Genomic DNA, 25998 nt, shown 5'->3' with positions numbered 1-25998 from the left:
TCAGGCACAGCTGGAACTGTACAGGAACAGATTCAAACAAAAAGAATATCTGGACACAATCTTAAAAGAAGCCATCACCAGAACTAACATGGTTGAAAGACCCAAATTGCTGGAATATAAAACAAGAGAGAAAAAGAAAGACTCTACGGCCTTCATAACTACCTTCAACCGGCATGAAAAATCCATCTGAGAATCTTTTAGGAATCACTGGCGAATACTGCTCATGGATCCCATCCTTAAGGAAATCCTCCCTCCTCACCCTGAGATAGTATTTAAAAAATCACGAAACCTGAAGGACATTTTAGCCCCAAGCATGCTGAAGAATGATCAAGAAAGAGATCACACCTGGCCCAAATGCGTGGGTTCCTATAAGTGCGGGCGATGCAATGTGTGTAGATATCTACACCCCAACAGGAAAACCTTCACGGACATTGAGAAGAAAAAGGAATACAGGATTAAGAAATACATGAATTGTAACACTCAATCTGTCATATACCTCCTGGAGTGTGACTGTGGTAAACAGTACATCGGGAAGACCAAGAGGCCGTTAAAGTTGAGGATACAGGAACACGTGAGGAATATCAGGAATAAAGTGGAGAGCCACGCTGTCTCCCAACATTTTACCTCAACACACAACTCCAATCCAGAAGCCTTGACATTCAAGGCCATAGAACTGGTGAAATTGGGAGAAAGAGGAGGAGATCTCGCTAACAAACTATCACGCAGAGAGATGTTCTGGATTTTTCAACTACAGACATTACAGCCAAAAGGATTCAATGACAACTATGAGATCGCCCCTTTCTTGTAAAATACGGTACTAATATTTTTGTTCAATATTCCCAGTTCCATCTGCTGTCCTTGTATTCCCTTGCAGTATCTTCCCCCCCCCCCCCGCCCCCCCCTCCTCCCGTCCCATGCCATCCACCCCAACTTCCAACCCCCCCCCTCCCTCCCCCCCTGCCCCCCTACCCATCCCCTCGCCCTCTCTCCCCTCCCCCTCTCCCTTCACCCCCCCCCCACCCCACTTCACAAGCCACTTCAAATCACCTAAGTTTACTATTATTAATTAAATTTAATTAGTAAATATTGCAAAGGTTGGAGTGTGAATCCATAAGGCACAACGTCATTACAGTCATACCACGCTGGAAATGCCCAAATAAGTCTGATCTTGGAAGCCAAGCAGCGTTGGGCCTGATCAGTACCAGTAGGGGAGACCATCTGGGAAGATCAGGTACTGTATGATACAGTAATTAATAGTGGCCTGAGAAAGGTACACACTCTATCTATCTTTAGTATATAATATCACGAATTATATATATACTGCACATTTATCAGTAATGCACAAGCACTTTAAGGCGGATAATAGCACTGCTAAATTAAATCCTGAGTATCACTTTGCACTTTTAATAAATTCGAGCCATCCTCACAAATAAGCACTTGCACGCTTAAGGCATAAGCACCTTATTAAATTAATATAAATCTCAGTAAAAATTAAATTAACTTATACACCTTTAAAAATTCGAATCACTATTACAATACAAATAAGCACTTGCACTTGCACGTTTAATTTGTTCCTAATATTATGAGATTAACATTATATTATGTTACCACCCATTTGGAAGTTGTCAATATATGCATTTTAATTGATAAACTATATCCCTGATGCTATATATCTTTACTTTTATGTGGAACGGTCACCATGGAAACCGGAGCAAAGCTGTGCTCAATAAACTACTAGAAAATGGCCACGGCTGCCTGAAAACCATACACAAAATCCTATCAAATATGGCCGCCTGGAGAGGACACAATACGAGACTTTCTACTCCCTTCCCCTGGATGACAGACACTTGAAGACAGCACTGAGGATTATACAGTGACATCGCGCCACCGCGGGCGCATGCGCGGACGGCAGCGGAAGTGGGGCGGAAGTGACGTGTCGCGGCCTCCGTCACCGGAAGTGTTGCGGAAGTGCCGCGATTTTGCTAAAAACTGACTTTTAACACCTTTTAACTTCTCCTAAAATGCTGTGACTCACTCGTTTTCACTGGCTAATAGTTCCTAATACCATGATATTTTTTAGACTGCATTATACAAATAGATTAAATGTACTTAACATATGATTGTATCACATGACTCCCTGTAAAGCTAGGACCCTCCCACCATGCTATAACTGCTATAAATAGACTTGTAGGTCCATTGTACCCTTACCCCTTGAAGAAGTCTCATCAGACGAAACGCATTGGTAACCTACACCTACCTAATTTAAGATAAGAAAAAATCTTTATATCTGTTTTTATTGTAGCTTTTATACAACTCATTTAAGTGCTTTTAGTTCAGTTGTGCTTTTATTAATGTCCCATTTTATTAGATGTTTCTTTTATGTATAACTGTATGTGAATAAATACCTTTTAATTAAATAGAATTGGCAATTATATACTCATTATACTGACACCGTGGTCGCTATATATTCTTCATCCCCCCCTTTTTATATATATATATATATATATATATATATATATATACACTAGCTGGAGTACTCAGCATTGCCCAGGATTTTAAGAATGTTTGTTAACAGAAATTAATTTAGATATTAAACACACGGTATAAATAACATAGTATAAAAAAGCATGGAAAATGTTATACACATCACTAAAATGAAAACCCAATGTGCTGCTGGGGGACCGTGCTACTTCCACTATATAACTCTCAGTGTGTGGGTTTGTGCTACCTCCATTCCCCTCCTCACATCATGTCACTGCCTCGGTCCCAGGCAGCCCTCTCATCACTGACATATCATGGATGTCCTGATATAGTCTGTGCTGCTGCCTCAACCCTAGGGGTGCTAGGGGCAGGGCCGTCTTTTCGTATGGGCTCAATGGGCTCTTGCCCAAGGGCCCCAGGAGTAGAAGGGCCCTAGGCTGATAGCTGAAGGTCCCCTCTTTCCAGGGGTACCAGATTTTTGAAAATCGGCCCTGGGGAACCGGAGATATCCGACTTCAAAGCAGTGGTCCCCATCCAAGCCTTTTAATTGCTCTTCCCAGCCAGATATTTCGGGTTCTGTCTGACTTTTCTGAGGGAATAATCCAAAAGCTGGGAGTCTCCCCTTTCAGTGGACACTGGCATCTTGTCTCTACTATGCCCAGAACCAGAGATATCAGCCTTCCAGCAGCTGGGTCACTGCTCCAGCTCCACACGCCTAATATGCAGTTTTATATTTTTGTTGGTGGATTGCTCTGGCTCCTGAACTCTGATCCCCAAGTCCCCAGTACCTCCTGTAAGGTGGGACTCTCTAGTTTTTTTTTTATCCCATTAAAGCTAAGAAATCTATTTCCAGGAACTGGAGATATCTGCAGTAAAGCAAGCTACCCTGACCCCTGGAAAATGATGAATATTAAGCCCACTCCACAATCCACCCCTCCCCTGTGTAGTAAGCACTCCCTACCACCCTGGAAGTCATGTACCAGGGCCCCTTCATTTAGCACAATGTCTCCTTCTACAGTTTAGTGTTCTCCTTCCCACCCCATCTGTGCAGTAAAGGAGTAATTGGCAGAAATTATTTCTCCAGGTCCTACATGCTGAGTGAAAGATAGAACCCCCCTACCCCCCGCGGGACATCAAAGCTGCCGCTGATAGCACCCCCACCCCTACCGCTGATGGGTGGGTAGGGGCCCCAGTGCATTGCTGTGCCCAGGGGCCTACACTTCTGTTAAGATGGCTCTGGCTAGGGGTGTCTTACCCCATAGTGTTTGTTCCCAGAGTGTAAGTAATATGTGTAGCAAGTTTGGTGTAAATTGCTCCAGGCATTCCAGAGTTATGCTGTCTGCTGAAAAACTCTGTGCTGCTGCCTCAACCGTAGGGGTGTCTTACCCCCACAGTGTTTGTTCCCAGCTTGTAAGTCATATGTGTAGCAAGTTTGTTGTAAATTGGTCTAGGCATTCTGGAGTGATGCTGTCTCCTGAAATTCTCTGTGCTGCTGTCCCACCCCTGAGCAGGGGGGTGTTTAACCCCCTGCGAGTTTGTTCCCAGATTGTAAGTCAGATGTGTACCAAGATTGGTGTAAATTGCTGCAGGCCTTCTACAGTAATGCTGTTTGCTGACGTACTCTGTGCTGCTGTCCCACCCCTAGGGGTGCTAGGGGTGTCTGACCCCCACATTGTTTGTTTCCCGAGTGTAAGTCATATGTGTACCCAGTTTGGTGTAAATTGCTCCAGGCATTCCAGAGTTATGCTGTCTGCTGAAAAACTCTGTGCTGCTGCCTCAACCTTAGGGGTGTCTTACCCCCACAGTGTTTGTTCCCAGCTTGTAAGTCATATGTGTAGCATATTTGTTGCAAATTGGTCTAGTCATTCGGGAGTTATGCTATCTCCTTAAATACTCTGTGCCGCTGTCCCACTCCTAGGCGTGGTAGGGGTGTTTTCGAGATTGTAAGTCAAATATGTAACAAGTTTGGTGTAAATTGCTCCAGGCCTTCCTCGGTTATGCTGTCTGCTGACATACTCTGTGCTGCTGTCCCACCCCTAGGGATTTTATTTATTATTTATTTATTAGCAGTTTCTTATATAGCGCAGCATATTCCGTTGCGCTTTACAAGGGATGCTAGCGGTGTTTGACCCCCACATTTTTTCCCCCTAGTGTAAGTCATATATGTACCCAGTTTGTTGTAAACTGGTCTAGCCATTCGGGATTTATGCTGTCTCCTGAAATACTCTGTGCCACTGTGCAACCCCTAGGGGTGCTAGGGTTGTCTAACCCCCACAGAGTTTGTTCCCAGATTGTAAGTGAGATGTGTACCAAGTTTGGTGTAAATTGCTCCAGGCCTTCCATAGTTTTGCTGTCTCCTAAAATACACTGTGCTGCTGTCCCACCCCTAGGGTTGATAGGAGTGTTTAACCCCCATAGAGTTTGTTCCAAGATTTTAAGTCAGATGTGTACCAAGTTTGGTGTAAATTGCTCCAGGCCTTCCACAGTTTTTGCTGGCTGCTGACATACTCTGTGCTGCTGTCCCACCCCTAGGGGTGCTCGGGGTGTCTGACCCCCATAGTGTTTGTTTCCAGAGTGTAAGTCATATGTGTACCAAGTTTGTTGTAAATTGCTCCAGGCATTCCAGAGTTATGCTGTTTGCTGAAATACTCAGTGCTGCTGGCTCACCCCTAAGGGTGCTAGGGGTGTCTTCCTCCCACAGTGTTTGTTGGCAGATTGGAAGGCATATGTGTACCAATATTTGAGTACATGGGTCCAACAATTCCGGCGTTATGCTGTCTCCTGATATACTCTGTGCTGCTGTCTGCCCCCCCCCCAGGGGTGCCAGGGATTTCAAATTGTTTTAGTTGCGTCCGCCATGTTTTAATACGCTTGTATGTGAAATTTCACGTTCTTTGCTTGTAAATTGTGGATTTGTATAGAAAAACAGACAGAAGGACAGAATGACAGATTTTCATTTTTATATAGTAGATATATATACCTACACACAAACACAACTTCACTGTGAGTGATAAATTGCACCAGCCAATCACCTCCTGTCATTTTTTCAAACACACCGGTCTATTCGTGAAAAGAGTGGAGAAGTGAGCCTGTGGAGAAGTTGCCCATGGCAGCCAATCAGCTGCTCCGTACAACTGTATAGTATGCAAATTATAAATGTTACTTCAGTGCTGATTGATTGCCATGGGCAACTTCTCCACTGGCTCACTTCTCTACACTTTTCACAGCTTCATAAAAAGACCCTTTAGAGGTCCATTTATTAACATTATTTTTTACTAAAATAATGTGAAAAAGGATGTTTTCACACCCTTTTCACATTATTTTAGTATCACCTGAATATATTAAAGGGCATTTGAAGTAGTATTCATGAAAAACTGCTCCAGACCCTTTAATTCACTTTTTGTTTTAGTAAGCCACATCGCATTCCCCATACTTATAATGGGAAATGCGATCTGACTAGATTTACTAAAAAAAAAAATGTGAAAAAATACCTCAGTGTGCCCTGTGATAATCTCGTCAGCTCAGGCTGGTGAGATCACAGGGCAGCACTGCGATAGTGAGGCATTTGTCCAGCTTTCTCTGCCCCTGTCCGGTGGACACATAAGCTGATCAAAGTGTTAAAAAAAAGAAGAAAAAAAGTAAAAAAACAAAACAAAACATACTCACCTGTCCAGGGAGCCAGTGTCCGCTGCGCAGTAGGACATCGAGGTATTTTTTACGAAAAATACACCCGATGGTGCTGCAGAGAATCATCGCAGGGACAGGGCTTGATCGCAAGCTGTGTCCCTGCATGCGAGAATTGATACATACCTGCGATGTAATCAGTTATCGCAGTGCGAGTTTGGGCGATTTTATCACATGACATCCGCATCTTGGATAAATAGGCCCCCTAGTCTGTAACGTGGCAGTTAGGAGCTGATTGGCTGGTGCAATTTATCACTCACAGTGAAATTTATCACTCACAGTGAAATTTATTACTCATTGATAAATGAGCCTCTAAATGTGATCAGGAAGAAGTTTAGAAATTCTGTTATAGGAAGGATGAACAGGTCTGCACATTGCAAGCTTAATTGTTGGAAAAAGAGAACTGTTTAATATTAAATGAATACTGAGGTTAAAATGATTTGTACATTAGAAACTGAATTGTTAGAAAAAGAGAAGTGAATTAAATAATGAGGTTACACAAATTGCATGTATAACAGGGTGAAGAGCTGTAGAAAAGGGAAGTGGCATAGTGGAGTAGTAGATATTTGTAATGTTGTATGAAACAAGTGTCTAACATCAAAGGAGTACATTTATCAAGCCACAATTTTGTCAAATTGCCACTTTTTGGCTTGGCTTTGGGTGGATTACAAACCACCAGATTTTAAAGCTGATGAAAAATTGCAATATATCCAACACGCTGCATTTCACCACCACATTGATATTGTTCTTGTTCAAAAATCAAACCATAATCCCGCTGGAAAAAAACGCCAGAAAACAAGTTGTTTGTGTCAGGCGAGGTAGCACGTAGCATTTAGTTTGAACTGTCTCACCTGTCAGCAGGTGTTAAAGAAAAGTGAATATTTCCGCCTCTGTAATTCACTAATAGGTAGTACTATTTAGCAGTGATCCTGGTCCTCTAGGGACAGATTACCTATTGCTTCCTCAATAAAAAAAAGCAAGCAAAAAAAACCCATTAGATTGAGGATTAAAGGACCTAGGCATTGGGGACTGGGGGGTGATTCAATAAGAATCACTGATGCAATCCTTACTGCATTTCGCCGATGGTGATGTCCTGCATGTGCAGAACGGGTCCTGCAATTGCGGTGCAGATATGATTGGCAGGCAGAGGCTTTCGAAGGGAGGGACAGGGGAAGGGGCAGCCGGAGTTCAGGAAAATGATGGGGGTGTCGTTCCCATTTTCCCTGAGTAGCGAGGCCAAGGGCTGAGTCATGAGATACAGGGGGTAATTCAGAGTTGATCGCAGCAGCAAATTTGTTAGTAGTTGGGGAAAACCATGTGCACTGCAGGGGGAGTGGGGGGGGGGGGGGGGGCAGATATAACATGTGCAGAGAGAGGTAGATTTGGGTGGGTTATTTTGTTTCTGTGCAGGGTAAATACTGGCTGCTTTATTTTTACACTGCAATTTAGATTTCAGTTTGAATACACCCCACCCAAATCTAACTCTCTCTGCACATGTTATATCTGCCCCCCCTGCAGTGCACATGGTTTTGCCCAACTGCTAACAAATTTGCTGATGCGATCGACTCTGAATTAGGCCCACAGTTCGCTTGGCCTCGGAAGCCGCACTGCGATGGCAAGCCTGAGAAACAATACGTTTACTCAGTCTGCCATCGAAGATGAACACTGCAACCGATGGTCGCGATTTTCATCTCAAATGCAATCTCAGTATTCACCTCCTCCTGCATTTGCAGTGCTAAGGATTGCAATTGCCAAGCTGCTGCAAACAGCTTTGCAATTGCAATCCGTAGTGAATTGGGCCCATTGATGGATGGATTTTATAACCAATGAGTGAAGGGGAAGGGCAAAACATATGACATCATCATAATGAATTCATGTTTTTAATATGTATTTTTATGGGATTTTGGGGATGGCTGCCAGGCAATTTATATGTAGGGTGATTTGTTGAGATAATAGCACTGTGAAGAATTAGTTGATAGAGAAATTTTCTGATTGGTCAGATGGGATTTAAATACTGGTTAGATCCCTCCTCTCCTTGAAAACCACCATTCTCTGTTCGAAACATGTTGGTGGAGGAGACGTCTTACTGACAACTTACTGTGAAACAAGGGCTGAGATTCGGACGGTTGGGTACTACTACAGTATATATTCCTGTTATAATGGGGGCATTACTATGTATTTTTATTAAATTGCAATTTACAATAAATTTCTATTATACTGGGGTTATTACTATATATTCCTATTATACTGGAGGCAGTACTATATATTTCTAACCTTGCCTCTTGAGTGCAAAGAAAAGAAACTATGCTGTGTGGCCACACCCCTAGTGTAATATAGCCACTCCCCTAGTGTCATGTGGTCATGTCCCCTCATGACCCATTACCACGCCCATTTTCTGGCACACAGTACCATTAATAAAATATTTCTACTTGCACAACTGCCACCCACCCACACACATGGTAAGTGGCATGTTACTGAGAGTGATATTAATTGTACTTATGCACTTCCTATCATTTCAGTAAAGAAGGATTTAATTCAGTGAAATATGTATGCCCATGGCAAGACTATGCAACAGACACTTCAGAAAGAATTTGCACTTAAGAAAGAATTTGCTCATTATTATGGAAACTTAGAACCAGCTGCTTCCTACGATAACTTGAATGGACATTTCTCTGAAATGAGTGTGTTCTCAGAAAATCATTAAAGCTTTAATAAGTTATGGCGGTCCACTCATCTCAGCTAAAGGCAAAATATTTTTACTGTACCAGGTTAGTCTTCACGCAGTTGATCCAGTATTCTTGATCAAATATTATTGTCTCGCAGCCATCATGAAATCTCCCGTGTGCAGCTTGGACGGGATCCGGTCTGAAGATCGACAGTGTCTAGGTCGACAATGTTTAGGTCGACCACTATAGGTCGACAGTCACTAGGTCGACATGGATGGAAGGTCGACAGGGTTTCTAGGTCGACATGTGCCAGGTCGACAGGTCTAAAGGTCGACATGAGTTTTTCACATTTTTTTCTTTTTTTGATTTTTTTCATACTTAACGATCCACGTGGACTACGATTGGAATGGTAAAGTGTGCTGAGCGAAGCGGTAGCGGAGCGAAGGCGCCATGCCCGAAGCATGGCGAGCAAAGCGAGCCATGCGAGGGGACGCGGTGCACTAATTTGGGATCCTGGTCACTCTATGAAGAAAACGACAAAAAAAAAAAAAATCCTCATGTCGACCTTTAGACCTGTCGACCTAGCACATGTCGACCTAGAAACCCTGTCGACCTTCCATCCATGTCGACCTAGTGACTGTCGACCTATAGTGGTCGACCTAAACATTGTCGACCTAGACACTGTCGATTTGATGAACCACACCCAGCTTGGACACCAGTAGCTGCTGCAGCTCAGCACACTTACCTGCTGATTTGTGAAAAAACAATAAGCAGTAAATGTATACGTGTTTTGTAAATTATTTTCCATCGCTATACAATTGTATATTGACGGCAAAATTTTAGATGGTTGCAGATACCGTAGAGAAAAGTGATTTTCCTCTATGCTATCTTCTTTCATAAATACAGAGGCTCATTATAGAGATGTGCACCGGACACGTTTCGGGTTTTGGGGGTCATTCCGACCCGATCGCTCGCTGCAGTTTATCGCAGCGCAGAGATCGGGTCGGAACTGCGCATGCGCCAGCGTTTCCTAGCGATCGCCTCTGCCTGATTAACTGGCAGAGGCGGTCGCTGAGTGGGAGGTGGCAGCACGGTGGCGCTTGGCTGCCATTATGGGGGCTCGGTCTGGCCAACGCAGGCATGGCCAGACCGTGCGGGGGGGGGGGGGTCAACTCCCGGCCAGCCGCAGGTGCTGCGTTGGCCGGGAGTTACTCCACAAGTACAAAAGCATTGTAGGGCGGACAGACACGCGGGGCGGGCTAGCCCTGTGCTGGGTGTCCCCTCCGCATGTCTGTGTCAGTGATCATAGCTGTGCTAAATTAAGCACAGCTATTATCAACTCGGAATGACCCCCTTTGTGTTTTGGTTTTGGATCTGGATTGGTTTTGCCAAAAGCACCTTTTTGGGTTTTGATTTTGGTTCTAGTTCTTTTTTTTTAAAACATCAAAACAGCTAAAATAACAGAATTTGGAGGGGGTGGGGGGGGGGTGTTTTTGTTCCTCGTATTATTAGCCTCAGTAACATAACATTCATTTCCAGTCAATTTTGACCACCTCACTGCTCACGGGTGTAGTATGATATGCCGGTTGCCAGTATACCGGTGCCGGGATCTCGACCGCCGGCATGCCGACAGCTGGGCGAGTGCAAATGAGACCCTTGCGGGCTCACTGTGCTCGCCATGCTGCGGACACAGTAGCGCGCTTTGCGTGCCACGCTATTTATTCTCCCTCCAGGGGAGTCGTGGACCCCCAAGAGGGAGAATAGTTGTTGGTATGCCAGGTGTTGGGATTCTGGCGCCGGTATACTGAGCGCTGGGATCCCAACAGCCGGCATACTGAATACCACCCCTGCTCACAATACTGTTCATCAACATAGGCCAAAGCCTGGCTAGCTAAACTAAGCAACAGAGCAGCGGCACAAACACGCGGCAGTTATTTCTGTTTAAAAATGTTTTACAAATTAGTAATGTATTAGCAATAACCAATCAAACCAACTCACAAGTACTATCAACAGAAAACAACCCAGTACAGATATTTCCTGAGAATCGTGTGTAGAATATCATTGCTCTAAAGTAGTTACCAAACATCAAAGAAAACCCCCCAGAAACCATGTGCAAAATAGCAACAGCAGACATTGATGCCCCCTATACAAGTGCACATGCCCTCAGCACATGCATATTCTCAGTGCTCAGTCTGTTCCCCCCTCCTGGGGGCCCTGGGTCCCTGATGACTGGCACTCTGTGCCCATATAAAGCCCCAATCAATCAGCCATTCTGTCGAGTAGCTCCCCAAAATCTCCGCAATCACAAATAGCATTCCGTACCTGCGTAGTACAGTGCAGAATACTTTGGGACACACAGTTAAATACTGACCAGTTTACAGTGCTGGTCAGACACAGTGCGGATTACAGTGTAGGTTGGATACAAAGCGGGTCAGATACAATGCAGGTTACAGTGTGGGTCAGATACAGTGCAGGTGGATATAGGACAGGTCAGATACAGTGTAGGTGGATATAGGGCAGGTCAGATACAGTGTAGGTGGATTTATTTTGGGTTGTATGTAGTGCAGATCGCATACAGGGACTAATTCAGAGTTGATCGCAGCAGCAAATTTGTTAGCAGTTGGGCAAAACCATGGGGGTCATTCCGAGTTGATCGTAGCTGTGCTAAATTTAGCACAGCTGCGATCATCTTACCAGACATGTGGGGGGACGCCCAGCACAGGGCTAGTCCACCCCGCATGTCAGTCCGCCCCCCCCCCCCCATCACACAAGTACAATGGCATCGCACAGTGGCGATGCTTTTGTATTTGAAGAGTAACTCCCGGCCAGCGCAGCTCCCACGGCTGTCCGGGAGTTACTCGTTGCTGCCCCGGGTCGCAGCGGCTGCGTGTGACGTCACGCAGCCGCTGCGGCCGCCCCTCCGCACAGTCTGGCCACGCCTGCATTGGCTGGACCGCACCCCAAAAATAGCGGCCAAACGCCGCTGTGCCGCACCCTAGCGCCCAGTGGCCGCCTCTGTCTGTCAATCAGGCAGAGGCGATTGCTAGGTAATGATGGCCTTCAGCCGTCTGGCATGCGGCGGCGCATGCACAGTTCCGACCTGATCGCTGCGCTGCGAACAACTGCAGCGTGCGATCGGGTCGGAATGACCCCCCCATGTGCACTGCAGGGGGGACAGATATAACATGTGCAGAGAGAGTTAGATTTGGGTGGGGCGTGTTTAAACTGAAATCTAAATTGCAGTGTAAAAATAAAGCAGCCAGTATTCACCCTGCACAGATGCATACACTGTGAGTAGTATATATTGTGGGTCAGATACAGCATCGGCCGGATAAAGTGCAGGTTACAGTGCGGGTTAAATACAGTGTGGGTTGGATACAGCGTAGGTTGGATACAGTGTGGGTTGAATACAGTGTGGGTCAAATACAATGCAGGTCAGATACAGTGTGGGTCGGCTACAGCATGGGTTTCAGTGTAGGTCAAATACAATGTGGGTTGGATACCGGGCAGGTCAGATACAGCACGAGTTACAGTGCAGGTTAGATACACCAATAGTGCACTTACTGTGACAGAGGGTCCTCAGTGCGGGGTTGTCAGCAGTGCCTTCAGTGTGGTGGTGCCAGCAGTGTCAGCAGTGCAGGGGTGCCAGCGGTGTCCTTAGAGCAGTAGTGCCAGCAGTGCAGGGGTGTCAGCGGTGTCCTCAGTGCGGTGGTGCCGGCAATGTCAGCAGTGCAGGGGTGTCAGCAGTGTCCTCAATGCTGTGGTGCTGGCAGTGTCGGTAGTGCAGGGGTGCCAGTGGTGTCCTTAGTGCATTGGTGCCGGCAGTGCAGGGGTGCCAGCGGTGTCCTTAGAGCGGTAGTGCAGGGGTGTCAGCGGTGTCCTCAGTGCGGTGGTGCTGGCAGTGTCGGCAGTGCTGAAGTGCCAGTGGTGTCCTTAGACCGGTAGTGCCGGCAGTGTAGGGGTGTCAGCGGTGTCCTCAGTACGGTGGTGCCGGCAGTGCAGGGGTGCCAGCAGTGTCCTCAATACTGTGGTGCCGGCAGAGTTGGTAGTGTAAGGGTGCCAGCAGTGTCCTCAGTGCGGTGATGCTGGCAGTGCAAGGGTGCCAGCTGTGTCCTCAGTGCAATGGTGCCAGCAGTGTCGGCATTGCAGGGTACAGTCAACGTGTTTCGTCTCCTAGCAATCGGAGACTTCCTCAAGACGGAAGTCTCCGGTTGCTAGGAGACGAAACGCGTTGACGCCCACTCTTTTGAAGTTACTCTCCAACTGGTATTCACCGCTACTTCCAACAGCTCCCGCACACCGCTGAAATTACACCCGGCTATCTTCGGCTGAACCCTGCGTGGCCTCCGATGCAAAGTCCGGATCACCAATTAACATCACGGGTGAATGCACAAGATCCCACTAAACAGCATCAGCATTAATCACTGCAAGGACTTGTTGCTATATGCCGGGTGAGTCCGGGCTGACCTCCGCTGTGAGGACCGCATCCCACTATAGAAATTAACAAGCTGTAGAGTGTAACAGCGGGCAGCATTGACGGGAGAGCAGGGACATACTTATCTCCCAGCGGGGCTGTTCTGTACAGCGCTATTAAGCAGCAATTACCTATCATCAGATATACCACGTGTAACATTGCTAACGGAACCTTCAGGAACCAGCACGGGGGTAATTATATTCAAGTATATGCTGTCTTCAAGAGACTGTAATGTAATCAGTGTGAATCTTTTGCGGAACATTTATTTCAGTAACACACTGGGACGCCAGTGTAACTATATAAATACCTACAAGGAGAGTAATATTTTACACCTTATGATGATGTGTTTATAAATATTTAAATATATCTTTATATAAAAAGTAATCTTCAGTGCTTATTCATAAGCTTTTAGCTACTCATTTATTATTAACCAGATTTTTTTTTATGCCTAACAGCTACTAACTTACTATTACTTGTGTGTTGTGATAAATGTTACATGTTAACCATAAATATTTTTAGATAAAAGTATCAATATACAAAGTCTCACTGAGTCATTTATTCTACATGACAGACCACACGTATAAAAATCTGTTAAGTGTTTCTAAGCGCAGAGTTATTTCCTTTTGTTCTAATAGTTTTTGTTGTGCAGCCTAGCAAGCTGTCTTTACTCAGCAGCTTTAAAGAAATACTGGTTTTTAATGAAATATAATTAATTAGCGCCGGTTTGTGGGGTTTGAGACTATTGTCTCTAACCATTTGTTTTTCCTCACTGCAGGAGTGCCAACAGTGGGGTAAATAGAGATGTGCACCGGAAATTTTTCGGGTTTTGTGTTTTGGTTTTGGGTTCGGTTCCGTGGCCGTGTTTTGGGTTCGAACGCGTTTTGGCAAAACCTCACCGAATTTTTTTTGTCGGATTCGGGTGTGTTTTGGATTCGGGTGTTTTTTTCAAAAAACCCTAAAAAACAGCTTAAATCATAGAATTTGGGGGTCATTTTGATCCCAAAGTATTATTAACCTCAATAACCATAATTTCCACTTATTTTCAGTCTATTCTGAACACCTCACACCTCACAATATTATTTTTAGTCCTAAAATTTGCACCGAGGTCGCTGGATGACTAAGCTCAGCGACCCAAGTGGCCGACACAAATACCTGGTCCATCTAGGAGTGGCATTGCAGTGTCACGCAGGATGGCCCTTCCAAAAAACACTCCCCAAACAGCACATGACGCAAAGAAAAAAAGAGGCGCAATGAGGTAGCTGTGTGACTAAGCTCAGCGACCCAAGTGGCCGACACAAACACCTGGCCCATCTAGGAGTGGCACTGCAGTGTCACGCAGGATGGCCCTTCCAAAAAACACTCCCCAAACAGCACATGACGCAAAGAAAAAAAGAGGCGCAATGAGGTAGCTGTGTGAGTAAGCTAAGCGACCCTAGTGGCCGACACAAACACCTGGCCCATCTAGGAGTGGCACTGCAGTGTCAGGCCGGATGGCCCTTCCAAAAAATACTCCCCAAACAGCACATGACGCAAAGAAGAAAAAAAAGAGGCGCAATGAGGTAGCTGTGTGACTAAGATAAGTGACCCTAGTGGCCGACACAAACACCTGGCCCATCTAGGAGTGGCACTGCAGTGTCACGCAGGATGGCCCTTCCAAAAAATACTCCCCAAACAGCACATGACGCAAAGAAGAAAAAAAAGAGGCGCAATGAGGTAGCTGTGTGACTAAGATAAGCGACCCTAGTGGCCGACACAAACACCTGGCCCATCTAGGAGTGGCACTGCAGTGTCACGCAGGATGGCCCTTCCAAAAAACACTCCCCAAACAGCACATGACGCAAAGAAAAATGAAAGAAAAAAGAGGTGCAAGATGGAATTGTCCTTGGGCCCTCCCACCCACCCTTATGTTGTATAAACAGGACATGCACACTTTAACCAACCCATCATTTCAGTGACAGGGTCTGCCACACGACTGTGACTGAAATGACGGGTTGGTTTGAACCCCCACCAAAAAAGAAGCAATTAATCTCTCCTTGCACAAACTGGCTCTACAGAGGCAAGATGTCCACCTCATCATCATCCTCCGATTCATCACCGTGTACATCCCCCTCCTCACAGATTATCAATTCGTCCCCACTGGAATCCACCATCACAGCTCCCTGTGTACTTTGTGGAGGCAATTGCTGCTGGTGAATGTCTCCATGGAGGAATTGATTATAATTCATTTTAATGAACATCATCTTCTCCACATTTTCTGGAAGTAACCTCGTACGCCGATTGCTGACAAGGTGAGCGGCGGCACTAAACACTCTTTCGGAGTACACACTTGTGGGAGGGCAACTTAGGTAGAATAAAGCCAGTTTGTGCAAGGGCCTCCAAATTGCCTCTTTTTCCTGCCAGTATACGTACGGACTGTCTGACGTGCCTACTTGGATGCGGTCACTCATATAATCCTCCACCATTCTTTCAATGGTGAGAGAATCATATGCAGTGACAGTAGACGACATGTCCGTAATCGTTGGCAGGTCCTTCAGTCCGGACCAGATGTCAGCATCAGCAGTCGCTCCAGACTGCCCTGCATCACCGCCAGCGGGTGGGCTCGGAATTCTGAGCCTTTTCCTCGCACCCCCAGTTGCGGGAGAATGTGAAGGAGGAGATGTTGACAGGTCGCGTTCCGCTTGACTTGACAATTTTCTCACCAGCAGTTCTTTGAACACCTGCAGACTTGTGTCTGCCGGAAAGAGAGATACAACGTAGGTTTTAAATCTAGGATCGAGCACGGTGGCCAAAATGTAGTGCTCTGATTTCAACAGATTGACCACCCGTGAATCCTTGTTAAGCGAATTAAGGGCTCCATCCACAAGTCCCACATGCCTAGCGGAATCGCTCAGTGTTAGCTCCTCCTTCAATGTCTCCAGCTTCTTCTGCAAAAGCCTGATGAGGGGAATGACCTGACTCAGGCTGGCAGTGTCTGAACTGACTTCACGTGTGGCAAGTTCAAAAGGTTGCAGAACCTTGCACAACGTTGAAATCATTCTCCACTGCGCTTGAGACAGGTGCATTCCACCTCCTATATCGTGGTCAGTTGTATAGGCTTGAATGGCCTTTTGCTGCTCCTCCAACCTCTGAAGCATATAGAGGGTTGAATTCCACCTCGTTACCACTTCTTGCTTCAGATGATGGCAGGGCAGGTTCAGGCGTTTTTGGTGTTGCTCCAGTCTTCTGTACGTGGTGCCTGTACGCCGAAAGTGTCCCGCAATTCTTCTGGCCACCGACAGCATCTCTTGCACGCCCCTGTCGTTTTTTAAATAATTCTGCACCACCAAATTCAAGGTATGTGCAAAACATGGGACGTGCTGGAATTTGCCCAGATTTAATGCACACACAATATTGCTGGCGTTGTCCGATGCCACAAATCCACAGGAGAGTCCAATTGGGGTAAGCCATTCTGCGATGATCTTCCTCAGTTGCCGTAAGAGGTTTTCAGCTGTGTGCGTATTCTGGAAAGCGGTGATACAAAGCGTAGCCTGCCTAGGAAAGAGTTGGCGTTTGCGAGATGCTGCTACTGGTGCCGCCTCTGCTGTTCTTGCGGCGGGAGTCAATACATCTACCCAGTGGGCTGTCACAGTCATATAGTCCTGACCCTGCCCTGCTCCACTTGTCCACATGTCCGTGGTTAAGTGGACATTGGGTACAACTACATTTTTTAGGACACTGGTGAGTCTTTTTCTGAGGTCTGTGTACATTTTCGGTATCGCCTGCCTAGAGAAATGGAACCTAGATGGTATTTGGTACCGGGGACACAGTACCTCAAACAAGTCTATAGTTGGCTCTGCAGTAATGATGGATACCGGAACCACGTTTCTCACCGCCCAGGATGCCAAGGCCTCAGTTATCCGCTTTGCAGCAGGATGACTGCTGTGATATTTCATCTTCCTCGCAAAGGACTGTTGGACAGTCAATTGCTTGGTGGAAGTAGTAAAAGTGGTCTTACGACTTCCCCTCTGGGATGACCATCGACTCCCAGCAGCAACAACAGCAGCGCCAGCAGCAGTAGGCGTTACACTCAAGGATGCATCGGAGGAATCCCAGGCAGGAGAGGACTCATCAGAATTGCCAGTGACATGGCCTGCAGGACTATTGGCATTCCTGGGGAAGGAGGAAATTGACACTGAGGGAGTTGGTGGGGTGGTTTGCGTGAGCTTGGTTACAAAAGGAAGGGATTTACTGGTCAGTGGACTGCTTCCGCTGTCGCCCAAAGTTTTTGAACTTGTCACTGACTTATGATGAATGCGCTGCAGGTGACGTATAAGGGAGGATGTTCCGAGGTGGTTAACGTCCTTACCCCTACTTATTACAGCTTGACAAAGGCAACACACGGCTTGACACCTGTTGTCCGCATTTCTGTTGAAATACTTCCACACCGAAGAGCTGATTTTTTTTGGTATTTTCACCATGCATGTCAATGGCCATATTCCTCCCACGGACAACAGGTGTCTCCCCGGGTGCCTGACTTAAACAAACCACCTCACCATCAGAATCCTCCTTGTCAATTTCCTCCCCAGCGCCAGCAACACCCATATCCTCCTCATCCTGGTGTACTTCAACACTGACATCTTCAATCTGACTATCAGGAACTGGACTGCGGGTGCTCCTTCCAGCACTTGCAGGGGGCATGCAAATGGTGGAAGGCGCATGCTCTTCACGTCCAGTGTTGGGAAGGTCAGGCATCGCAACCGACACAATTGGACTCTCCTTGTGGATTTGTGATTTCGAAGAACGCACAGTTCTTTGCTGTGCTTTTGCCAGCTTAAGTCTTTTCATTTTTCTAGCGAGAGGCTGAGTGCTTCCATCCTCATGTGAAGCTGAACCACTAGCCATGAACATAGGCCAGGGCCTCAGCCGTTCCTTGCCACTCCGTGTGGTAAATGGCATATTGGCAAGTTTACGCTTCTCCTCAGACGATTTTATTTTAGATTTTTGAGTCCTTTTTTTACTGATATTTAGTGTTTTGGATTTTACATGCTCTGTACTATGACATTGGGCATCGGCCTTGGCAGACGACGTTGATGGAATTTCATCGTCTCGGCCATGACTAGTGGCAGCAGCTTCAGCACGAGGTGGAAGTGGATCTTGATCTTTCCCTATTTTTGGAACCTCAACATTTTTGTTCTCCATATTTTAATAGGCACAACTAAAAGGCACCTCAGGTAAACAATGGAGATGGATGGATACTAGTATACTTATGGATGACGAGTGACTGACGACACAGAGGTAGCTACAGCCGTGGACTACCGTACTGCGTCTGCTAGTATAGAGATGATAATGACATAAAAAATATATATATATCACTACTGCAGGTATATATAATATAATGACGGACCTGCTGGACACTGTCAGCAGACTCCTAAACTACTAGTATGAAGAAGATAGAAAAAAAAACCCCACCACAGGTAGGTATACAATTATGGACGAGCACTGACGACACAGAGGTAGCTACAGCCGTGGACTACCGTACTGCGTCTGCTAGTATAGAGATGATAATGATATAAAAAATATATATATATCACTACTGCAGGTATATATAATATAATGACGGACCTGCTGGACACTGTCAGCAGACTCCTAAACTACTAGTATGAAGAAGATAGAAAAAAAACCCCACCACAGGTAGGTATACAATTATGGACGAGCACTGATGACACAGAGGTAGCTACAGCCGTGGACTACCGTACTGCGTCCGCTAGTATAGAGATGATAATGATATAAAAAATATATATATATCACTACTGCAGGTATATATAATATAATGACGGACCTGCTGGACACTGTCAGCAGACTCCTAAACTACTAGTATGAAGAAGATAGAAAAAAAAACCCCACCACAGGTAGGTATACAATTATGGACGAGCACTGACGACACAGAGGTAGCTACAGCCGTGGACTACCGTACTGCGTCTGCTAGTATAGAGATGATAATGATATAAAAAATATATATATATCACTACTGCAGGTATATATAATATAATGACGGACCTGCTGGACACTGTCAGCAGACTCCTAAACTACTAGTATGAAGAAGATAGAAAAAAAAAACCCACCACAGGTAGGTATACAATTATGGACGAGCACTGACGACACAGAGGTAGCTACAGCCGTGGACTACCGTACTGCATCTGCTAGTATAGAGATGATAATGATATAAAAAATATATATATATCACTACTGCAGGTATATATAATATAATGACGGACCTGCTGGACACTGTCAGCAGACTCCTAAACTACTAGTATGAAGAAGATAGAAAAAAAAAACCCACCACAGGTAGGTATACAATTATGGACGAGCACTGACGACACAGAGGTAGCTACAGCCGTGGACTACCGTACTGCGTCTGCTAGTATAGAGATGATAATGATATAAAAAATATATATATATCACTACTGCAGGTATATATAATATAATGACGGACCTGCTGGACACTGTCAGCAGACTCCTAAACTACTAGTATGAAGAAGATAGAAAAAAAAACCCCACCACAGGTAGGTATACAATTATGGACGAGCACTGACGACACAGAGGTAGCTACAGCCGTGGACTACCGTACTGCGTCTGCTAGTATAGAGATGATAATGATATAAAAAATATATATATATCACTACTGCAGGTATATATAATATAATGACGGACCTGCTGGACACTGTCAGCAGACTCCTAAACTACTAGTATGAAGAAGATAGAAAAAAAAACCCCACCACAGGTAGGTATACAATTATGGACGAGCACTGACGACACAGAGGTAGCTACAGCCGTGGACTACCGTACTGCATCTGCTAGTATAGAGATGATAATGATATAAAAAATATATATATATATATCACTACTGCAGGTATATATAATATAATGACGGACCTGCTGGACACTGTCAGCAGACTCCTAAACTACTAGTATGAAGAAGATAGAAAAAAAAACCCCACCACAGGTAGGTATACAATTATGGACGAGCACTGACGACACAGAGGTAGCTACAGCCGTGGACTACCGTACTGCGTCTGCTAGTATAGAGATGATAATGATATAAAAAATATATATATATCACTACTGCAGGTATATATAATATAATGACGGACCTGCTGGACACTGTCAGCAGACTCCTAAACTACTAGTATGAAGAAGATAGAAAAAAAAAACCCACCACAGGTAGGTATACAATTATGGACGAGCACTGACGACACAGAGGTAGCCACAGCCGTGGACTACCGTACTGCGTCTGCTAATATAGAGATGATAAAGATGATAGAGATGAACAAAAAAAATATAACACTACTGCAGGTAAATATTTATATAATATAATGAATGACGGACCTGCTGGACACTGTCAGCAGAATGCGTTTATAGAATAAAAAAAAAAAAACACCACAGGAGTGTTTAACTTTTTCAGGCAGACAATATACTGGTGGTCATTGGTCAGTCACACTGGCAGCAAAAGTGTGCACTGTACTCCTGCTATAACTGCACCCCAGTCTCCTCCACAATTCAGCTGTGTGAGCAGTGAGCACTCAGCACAGTCAGATATACATAGATGATATTATCATGCAGCACACTGAGGCTGAGCACAGATATGGTATGTGACTGTGTATCGTTTTTTTTCAGGCAGAGAACGGATTATATTAAATAATAAATAAAACTGGTGGTGGTCACTAGTAACTATCAGCAAAACTCTGCACTCTGAGTACTCCTAATGCTCCCCAAAATTACTAAGTTAGTAGTAAATCAACTCAAGTGTCTCTATCTATTCTAACGGAGAGGACGCCAGCCACGTCCTCTTCCTATCAATCTCAATGCACGTGTGAAAATGGCGGCGACGCGCGGCTCCTTATATAGAATCCGAGTCTTGCGATAGAATACGAGCCTCGCGAGAATCCGACAGCGGGATGATGACGTTCGGGCGCGCTCGGGTTAACCGAGCAAGGCGGGAAGATCCGAGTCTGCCTCGGACCCGTGTAAAAAGGCTGAAGTTCGGGGGGGTTCGGATTCCGAGGAACCGAACCCGCTCATCTCTAAAATTTACTAAGATTCGTATTTTCCCGTTTGAGGTCAAAGTTCAATCACGAATGACATCGAAAGTGTAAATATGCAACTTTTTGAATTGATTACGACTAATTTACTAAGCTGCCGTATTCTGCATTTTCGGGTTTTCCGATGTCGATGTCATTCGTTTTTTTTGGCAGTGTTTTACGTGAGTGACTTGTAAAACACTGCCGACTTTAATACAATGAATCTCGGCCGGATCTGAGAGATCCGTGCTGGGCTTCATTGTGCACCTTGTAAAAATAAAAAAAAATGTTTAAAATGTTTTTAAAAAAATTGCGTGGGGTCCCCCCTCCTAAGGCAAACCAGCCTCGGGCTCTTTGAGCCGATCCTGGTTGCAGAAATATGGGGAAAAAATGGACAGGGGTTCCCCCATATTTAAACAACCAGCATCGGGCTCTGTGCCTGGTCCTGGTTCCAAAAATACGGGGGACAAAAAGCGTAGGGGTCCCCCGTATTTTTGAAATTAGCACCGGGCTCCACTAGCTGGACAGATAATGCCACAGCCGGGGGTCACTTTTATACAGTGCCTTGCGGCCGTGGCATCAAATATCCAACTAGTCACCCCTGGCCGGGGTACCCTGGGGGAGTGGGGACCCCTTCAATCAAGGGGGTCCCCCCCCAGCCACCCAAGGGCCAGGGGTGAAGCCCGAGGCTGTCCCCCCATCCAATGGGCTGCGGATGGGGGGCTGATAGCCTTTGTTCAAAGTGATTGATATTGTTTTTAGTAGCAATACTACAAGTCCCAGCAAGCCTCCCCCGCAAGCTGGTACTTGGAGAACCACAAGTACCAGCATGCGGCGGAAAAATGGGCCCGCTGGTACCTGTAGTACTACTACTTAAAAAATACCCAAATAAAGACAACACACACACACCTTGAAAGTATAACTTTAATACATCCATCCACACCTCCATATACATATACTTACCTTATGTTCCCACGCAGGTCGGTCCTCTTCTCCAGTAGAATCCATGGTGTACCTGTTGAAAAAATTATACTCACATAATCCAGTGTTTTAGGCTCCTCGGTAAATCCTTTTGTAATCCACATACTTGTAAAAATAAAAAAACGGATACCCGACCTCGCACTGAAAGGGGACCCATGTTTTCACATGGGTCCCCTTTCCCCGAATGCCTGGAACCCCCTCTGACTTAAGTCCAAGAAGGTTCCATCAGCCAATCAGGGAGCGCCACGTTTGGCACCCTCCTGATTGGCTGTGTGCTCCTGTACTGTATGACAGGCGGCACACGGCAGTGTTACAATGTAGCGCCTATGCGCTCCATTGTAACCAATGGTGGGAACTTTCAGGTCAGCGGTGAGGTCACTTTCGGTCAACCGCCGACCTGAAAGTTCCCACCATTGGTTACAATGGAGCGCATAGGCGCTACATTGTAACACTGCCGTGTGCCGCCTGTCAGACAGTACAGGAGCACACAGCCGATCAGGAGGGTGCCACAACGTGGCGCTCCCTGATTGGCTGAAGAAACCCACTTAGACATCAGTCAGAGGGGGTTTCTGGCATTCGGGGAAAGGGGTCCCATGTGAAAACATGGGGCCCCTTTCAGTTTGTGGTCGGGTGTCCCGTTTTTTTATTTTTACAAGTACGTGGATTACAAATGGATTATCCGAGGAGCCCTCTACACTGGATTTGGTGAGTAGGATTTTTTCAACAGGTACACCATGGATTCTACTGGAGAAGAGGACCGACCCTCGTGTGAACATAAGGTAAGTATGTGTATATGGTGGTGTGTATGTATGTATTAAAGTTATACTTTCAAGGTGTGTGTGTATTGTCTTTATTGGGGTATTTTTTTAGTAGTAGTACTACAGGCACCAGCGGGCCCGGTTTTCCGCCGCATGCTGGTACTTGTGGTTCTCCAAGTACCAGCTTGCGGGGGAGGCTTGCTGGGCCTTGTAGTACTGCTACTAAAAACAATATTCATTACTTTGAACAAAGGCTATCAGCCCCCCATCCGCAGCCCATTGGATGGGGGGGACAGCCTCGGGCTTCACCCCTGGCCCTTGGGTAGCTGGGGGGGGACCCCTTGATTGAAGGGGTCCCCACTCCCCCAGGGTACCCCGGCCAGGGGTGACTACTTGGATATTTGATGCCACGGCCGCAAGGCACTGTATAAAAGTGACCCCCGGCTGTGGCATTATCTGTCCAGCTAGTGGATCCCGGTGCTGGTTTCAAAAATATGGGGGACCCCTACGCTTTTTGTCCCCCGTATTTTTGGAACCAGGACCAGGCGCAGAGCCCGGTGCTGGTTGTTTAAATATGGGGGAACCCCTGTCAATTTTCCCCCCATATTTTTGCAACCAGGGCCGGCTCAATGAGCCCGAGGCTGGTTTGGTTAAGGAGGGGGGACCCCACACAATTTTTTTTAGAAAAATTATAACATTTCCCAAACCTTCCCACTGATAAACATGCACAGATCTCATGGATCCGTGCATGCCTATACAAACACGGGATAAAAAAGCAGGTCTGTTTATTTTTAGCACTTTTCCACGATTTGTATTTTAGCACGGCAGTGTTTGGCTATTGTCGGCAGTGTTTGTGTTTTGCACTTTTTAGTAAATGACCGATTTCTACCAAATTGCAGGCGTATTTGACCGATGGTGTATTGATTCGTGATTTTTTCCAAGGACATCCAAAATATTACGAATGCCCTCATCACTGCCGTGATTTTTGCTTAGTAAATTACCGAGATGACACTTTTAAGAAAAAACGGCATCTCGGTCAAAATCGGGACCTTAGTAAATATACCCCAGTGTACTCAGTGCAGGGGTGCCGGCAATGTCGGTAGTGCGGGAGTGCCAGGGGTGTCCTCAGTGCAGGGTTGCCGGCAGTGTCAGCAGTGCAGGAGGTGTCCTCAGTGCAGGAGTGCCGGCAGGGCGGGCAGTGTGGTGATGCCGGCAATGTGGGAGTGTCAGCAGTGCGGGCGGTGGTGTCGGCATGTGCAGGCGGCGGCGCTATTAAAGCTGTGGGGGCATCCATCTTGGCCATTGTAGCCTATGGGGACACGCTGATTGGCTGAGAGCCATGACAGACGGCTCTCTCAGTCAATCAGCGGTCTTCCATAGATTACTATGGAAAACGGCATCCAAAGCAACACCTAAGGATCCGACAGCGGGATTCTGAGGTTTTGCCTTGATTGGGGATCCAGGGCAGGCAGGGAGATCAGAGCTGTGACTTGGATCGTCCCGGATCCCATAGGTTCGGGGGGGGTTTGGTTCCCTGAGAACTGAACCCGCTCATCCCTAGTTGTGTCAAGTAGGACTGGTAATAGCACATCTGACCCTTACCACTTCCTCTTACATCTCCCCCACAGTGTGTTGCCATGTTTCAGCCAACTTACTATCATAGAGTTCAGATAACACTGGATCATTTATAATTATCAGTTGTTGCCAACATTAGTGATTGGGATATGTTCTACTAATAAATATATAGACATCTTATTGGTTCCATTTGGACTGATTAATCAGCTTGTTGTATACAGGATTATGACAATCCATCAGTGTTGGCATTTCATTCGCTAAAAATCAATTTATTGATCCATCACAGGTGCATGTAAGGATAATAAATTGATTTGAGCAACTACTATTTTATGTATCATTGATCTGAGAGGCATGGATGGGATTAGTAGTTGTGTATACTTGTAGTGCCGTATTGGAGCAACTTGGGGTAACTCCAGGTGAGTTGGCTCTTAAATTAGAAATATGAGGTGTGACTATTAAATAACGAGACTGATGCTATAATTGACATTTAATTATATTAAGTTTATCTTAATTCTGTTCCCCTTCTATGTACTCCCCTTCTGCATCTAGTGTTTTCTTCTTTATCTCAGTAACTGATCCAAAACGGGTTCCCTTGAGTACAGATTTGACTTTCGAGAAGAGAGAGAGGTCACATGGTGCTAGGTCTGGCGAGTACGGAGGGTGTTCTAGTTCTGCAATCTGTTTCTCGACCAAAAACTACCTCACAGAAGGGGAAATGTACTAAGCAGTGATAAAAGTGGAGAAGTGAGCCAGTGGAGATCAGTTGCTCTGTATACTTTTATAGTATGCAAATTACAAATGTTACGTCAATGCTGATTGGTTGCCATGGGCAACTTCTCCACTGGCTCACTTCTCTACTTTTATCACTGCTTAATACATCTCCCCCACAGAGAGCTGTGGGGGCTGGTGCATTGTCCTGATGGAGGATAAAACCTTTTTTCCACAACTCTGGGTGTGTTCAAACTGAAATCTAAATTGCAGTGTAAAAATAAAGCAGGCAGTATTTACTCTGCACAGAAACAATATAACAACATAACCCACGACTGGCCGTACACTGGCCGCAGGGACTGATATCACAGCTGGGTGGGCAAATTTAAATGGCAGCTCAGCCATACCTCCCAACTGTCCTGCATTCAGCGGGACAGTCCCGTTTTCAGCAGGACAGTCCCGCTATTCGGACCCTGTCCCGCTGTACCACCCGCAGGCAGCAGTGTTTCGCGGGTGGGGGCGCAGTTGGGAGAGCCTTTGATCAGCCGCTGCTCTGCAGAACAGGCGGTGATCACTGAATACATGCTGTGCGCACGCGCACGGCATGTATTCAG

The 25998-nt window shown here is 45.9% G+C and overlaps 1 pseudogene; it reads left to right on the top strand.

Moving 5' to 3' along the window:
- Positions 1-1124: 1124 nt before the first annotated feature.
- Positions 1125-1243, top strand: LOC134981722 (5S ribosomal RNA; annotated as a pseudogene).
- Positions 1244-25998: the final 24755 nt, after the last annotated feature.

Source organism: Pseudophryne corroboree, chromosome 12 (assembly GCF_028390025.1).
Source record: "Pseudophryne corroboree isolate aPseCor3 chromosome 12, aPseCor3.hap2, whole genome shotgun sequence".
In the NCBI taxonomy this organism is placed as follows: Eukaryota; Metazoa; Chordata; class Amphibia; order Anura; family Myobatrachidae; genus Pseudophryne; species Pseudophryne corroboree.
This window is presented reverse-complemented; position numbering and strand designations above follow the sequence as displayed.